The following is a 5924-nucleotide window of genomic DNA, read 5'->3' as shown; positions in this document are numbered from 1 at the left end:
AGCACAAAAATAGTAGAAGGATTTCCTTTCAAGGATCATGTGCTTAACATGATAAGTCATCTGAATGAGATGGAGATACTTGACTCTTCTATTGATAAGGAATATCAAGTAGAGATTATCCTATATACTCTGCCAGACAGATTTAAACTATTTCGTTTGAATTATAATATGAACAACATGGATTTGTCTCTAGAAATTTTTTTGAATATACTGACTGTGGTGGAATCTATTATCAAGCAAAAACCTTCTCATTCTGTGGCATACATGGTGGACAAACAAGTCGCTTCTTCATATTTGCCGGCTAAAACCCAAAAATTGAAGGAGAAGTGGTGCAAGGTTGTGGCACCTAGAGGTCAGAGGTGGTGTGGGTAAGACTAAGGGAAAGTGCTACCATTGCAAGCAGTCTGGTCACCACAAGAGGCAATCCCCTGACTATCAAGACAAAATAAAGAACAAAGGTAATTCTTGATTGAATATGGTTAAAACTTGATTAATGGTTGTTTCCACGTATTTATAATCTCTAGATCAAAAGGAGTGTTGCCCATGTCTGCACTTCTTTGCAGGGTTTCAGGAAATGCGACGGCTAAGTGATAATGAAGTTTGCATTTTCCAGGTGAATGAAGAACCAACACCATTCCTAGAAATTGGAAATATCTCTTCTTTTCCTTTATTAGTTCCAGAATTTTTGTAAAAAACAGATCTTTTTTATATACCTTCGATAAGAAGGAATTTTCTTTTTGTTTAAAAAATAATGGATGTTGGTTATGAAGTTTTATTAGTAAATAATTATGTTATTATGAAGTACAATAAGCTATTCATTCACACTACTCCTTAAATACATCATCCATTTGTATTTTAAGTCTCATATGACATGCTACAAAATTGAATTAAATAATACTGATATTTCTCATAAGAGAAAACGTATTTGTGAATTGATCCAAACTTACTTATCGCACTTACGTCTATATCATATCAATATAAATAGGATTTCACATTTGATATCTAATGGACCTCTATGTTTGTTGAAGGTTGAGGCACAAACAACTGGTGAATCTTGTTTAGAAGGTAAAATGACAAAGAGACATTTCCTTTTAAAAGGAAATAGAGCAAGTAATAAATTAATTCTTATTTGTGTGGTTGTATGAATAGATGAGACAGAGGAGATTTTGAGTTTTTTGTGACTTTCACAAATGACTACTCAAAATATGGATACATTTATTTGGTGTGCAATAAATCTGAATGCTTTGAAAAAGTTAAAAGAATTCAACATAGAAACAGACATTTCTTCTCAATATTCTACCTGAGGAACACCACAACTATATGGAGTGGCAGACTAAAGAAATAAAGATCTTTTTGAAATGGTTAGATTAATGTTAATTTATCCAAATTTGTCATTTAGCTTCCGGAGATATGACTTAGAAATTGCAAATTACATTATGAATTTGTTTCCTTCCAAATCTACTTCGTTAACCTCATCTGAGTAGTAAAATGCACGAAAGCCTAGTCTATACCACATTCGAGTTTGGCGATGCCTAGAATATGTATTAAATGGGAAAACAAAAAGCTGGAATCAAGGACAAAAGTGTGTGTTTTCATTGGATATCACAAAGAAACAAAAGGAGGTTTATTTTACTTCCCTAAGGAACAAAAGGTTATTATTCATCAAATGTCATGTTTTTTGAACATGAATATTCAATTAACCATGTTCTTAAAAGTAAATATGTGTCACATGAACTAAGCAAAGGAATAACTACTAATGAAATGTCAACACAACTACCTCAAACAACTCTTGACATACCATTGCATACACGTAGTGGGAAGAATGTCGGTCGAAAGAATGTTTCTCGAGAGGTTGCTCAAGTGATTTTTCAAAAGTAAACTCAAGATATCTCGCTACTATAAAGTAGTGGGAGTAATTTCATGCAACCTAAAATTGTGGAGGAAGTAGTTCAAAATGTTCATAATTTTGTTCAAAATGTAGCAAACCCTAAGATACTAGTCGTCCTAGTTGAAGAGTTATTAGAACACCACAACGATTTACGCTGTCGGGAGAATAATATGATTGAATCCTTGAACAGACTAATACATAACAATTAAATTATGATAAAGCACTACACGATAAAGATGCTGAAGAGTGGGTTGTTGCTATGAAATTTGAACTGGAATCCATGTACTCAAACCAAGTCTAGGATCCTGTGGAACCACCACTAGGCCTTATGCTTATTAGTTATAGTAAGTGGATATACAAGAAAAATAGAGGAGTGGATTGAAAAGTAAAAATTTTAAGTCTCGTATTGTTGAAAAAGGATTTACTCAAAATGAAGGAATCGATTATGAAGAAACCCTTTCCCCGGTAGCCATGCCTAAATCCATTAGGATTCTCTTATCCACTTCTGCTCATTATAAGTATGGAATTTGGCAAATGGATGTCAAGATCGTATTTTTGAACAAAAGTCTTGATGACTGCATTTATATTACACAACAAGAATATTTCACGGTAAATGGCAATGAAAGTATGTTCTGTAAGCTTTTGTAACGACTCACAAAATAATAGGTTGAATTAGAGCCTAACATATGAACCTTTTAAGTTTATGTATAAATTAGATATATAAAAAGGCCCAAACTTTTGGCTAAGTAGAAGTGTAAGGGAGGGTTCAAGGATAGTGAACCACTTAAAGGACCTTAAATGCTTTCTTAAACATTCCGTTAGATTTTTTTGGCTAAGTCCAGTTGTGCAAGGGTGTTTTTGTAATTATTATTTTTAAGTTAAATTAGAAAGTGAGTGTATTTTATATTATTTCTAAATAAATATATAACGGATTTGTATAATAAAAATATCCTCAAACAAATCCCTTTCACATTGACCCACTTCAAATCAAAAAGTTCATCTTCCTCAATATTTCTCTCTCTAAACTCAAGGAAGAAGAAGTAACCATGGAAGCTTGGATTTGGGGATTTCAAAAGAGTTTCTTCATCAATTTTCTTCAAGGTTTCTTAATATAGGTATTATCACACCCCGAGCCTACACCTTAGGCAGGACTGGTACTCGGTGACCATTGCTAATCTTGAGTGAACCCTTGTCCTGGCTTACTTAACTCAACGGAAGACAACAATCATGCTTATAAGGATGAAAGAAATTAACTGAACTGAACAATGTTATTATCTGGAATGTCTCAAAGGTTTAAACATTTAAACTGGCCAAAATGACAACCATGTCTTTAGCATAAAATGAAAAGTAAAGACTACTGGATTACTAACTGTCTACGAAGCCTCTAAACTGACTAAGATGGATGTTGGGACATACCCCACAACATCCGAATGAACTAAGCTTGAAAGCAATAAAAGGGATGTCCTCCAGATGACAAGGAGGATCACTGATTGACTCTGGATTGGTCAACTGGATCAACGGTGTGCTGGATGTTGATCCCCTTTACCTGCGTCTGCATTATGATACGATGCAAGCCAACTGGCATCAGTACATTGAATTTACCAATATGCAAGTTGGAAAGCTAAACAACACATGTGCTTGAAAAGGAGTAAGAATGAATAGTTACCTTGGCTCTGCTCAACTCATGATTTACTAACTCTTATTCAATATACGCATTTTAAAAGTAAGTGTAACATAAAGAAAATACTGACTGAAAACATGTTGAAAACTCTGAATGTATACAACTATACAATAATGTCTAAGATGTATATAAAATACAATAACTGATGTATATGAGAATACAATAACTGATATATGCTAAAATACAATAACTAATGTATATGAAAATACAATACTGCTTGTTTTAAAATACAATAATTGATGTATATGAAAATACAATACTGCTGTAGGAGTTTCTCTAACTGACAACCATCACTTAAGAGCTATAATGATGATACAGCGTTACTCGCCCCATGCTTCCTGGCCATCCTAACCTTGCCACAATATAGCACTTGAACTGCCTAATGGATCCACAAATAAACTATGAAGAGGGTTCATTTAAAAAGTATGAACTTTTTCTACCCATGATGGCTACATGGTTTACATGGAGATTTGAGTTATTTGAACTCGCATCCCCATATCAGTACCTAAAACTACTCCCAAATATATATATATATATATATATATATATATATATATATATATATATATGTATGTATGTATATATATATATATGTATGTATGTATATATATATATATACTGACTCTTATATATTTAAAACATATTGATTCTGTGTTTTGAGATTAGTGCTCAAAACATTGCTTTTAATAAGCTCTCTTGGAAATCATAGTTTCCTCTTTCTTCTATTAAAACTAGTCATAGGCTCTATGGAAGTCTAGCTTCCTTTCTTTCTCAAAAGTTTTAAGACATTAGTTTAAGCTTTGAGGGACTACTTAGTTCCCTTATAACTTTTTAGAACTGAACTCAACTTGATACTCTTTGCTTACTTGAAACTTAACTCCTAGGGAATACTTAGTTCCGTTATAGCTTTTGAGAATTTAACTAAACTCTTTGCTCTTTCTTGACTTGAAAGTTGAGTCTTAACAACAATGTTAAAAATGCTTGAATAAAACTCTTGAAAACCTTTAAAAACTATACTAGAACTTACTTTTGAAATTTAGACTTGACTTCTTAGCTCTCTTGACTTTGGTCTTAACTTTCCTTGAATGGATTATGGATTTAAGGGTTCGACTTGAGTCTTTTGATGATTTCTCGGTATTTAGAAACAATTTGAAGTGATTAGAATCATTGGAGGATGTTAATGTACCTTGGAAGGACTTAAAAGGGCTAATCTATGCAAACTAAACGGAAACATTGGGTCAGGCGTACTGGTGGAGCGCCACGCCAGTCTCAGTTGACTGAGGTCCTGGTTCAGTTGCACTGGTGGCGCGCCCCTCCAGGACCTGGTTGATTGATGTTGTTACGTGTCTCATGGTCTGGTTTGAATGGGTCAGAGACTTCAGCTGATTATTAGGAGATTAGTTTTCTTTTTGTCATTATCTTAGTAACTAGTTATAGTTGTTCCTCTTTTTTAGGCATGCTAGCAACCTTTTAAATGTCCATGAATCCATGTTCGTTGTTAGTGTAACTGCCCCTCTATTTATTTAATCAGCTTGAAGTTCAATAAATCACATTTTCAGATTTCAATTCATCTTGCTGTTTTAGTTAATTAATAACATTGGTATCAAAGCCCTACTTCTTAAGGGACTTATGTGAGACTTACGAGGTTCTTTTCTGAGTGCTTATCCATATAATATTCTCTGTAAACACCATTAAAGCAATGGAGAAGCAGGCTCTTTTACTGCTATGGCTCCACTAGTTTTCGATGGATAAAACTATCAAGCTTGGGCAGTGAAAATACAAGTTTATTTAGAGGCTAATGATTTGTGGGAGGTTGTCGAGGAAGACTACGAAGTGCATCCTCTGCCAGGGAATCTAACTATGGCTCATATTAAAACCCACAAGGAAAAGAAGACAGGAAAATCCAAAGCTAAATCTTGTCTCTTTGCTGCAGTTCTGCCACCATTTTCAGTAGAATAATGACATGTAACTCAGCCAAATCAATTTGGGATTTCCTTAATAAAGAGTAAGAGGGAGATGAGAATCAGAGGAATGAAAGTACTGAACTTGGTTAGAGAATTCGAGATGCAACATATGAAGGAATCAGAAACCATTAAGGATTATTTAGATCGGTTGCTTGGGATTGCCAATAAGGTAAGGATACTTGGAAATGAACTTACTTATAATAGAATAGTTCAAAAAATACTTGTAACTTTACCTGAGATATATGAGGCAACTATTGCTTCATTGAAAAATACTAAAGATTTGTCTAAGCTTAGCTTGGAAGAGTTACTGAGTGCACTGCAGGTACAAGAATAACGAAGAATAATGAGGCATGAGGGATCCATTAAAGGAGCCTTGCAAGCCAAGTTGCAG

Source organism: Solanum pennellii, chromosome 5 (assembly GCF_001406875.1).
Source record: "Solanum pennellii chromosome 5, SPENNV200".
In the NCBI taxonomy this organism is placed as follows: domain Eukaryota; kingdom Viridiplantae; phylum Streptophyta; class Magnoliopsida; order Solanales; family Solanaceae; genus Solanum; species Solanum pennellii.
Note: the sequence above shows the minus strand (reverse complement) of the source record.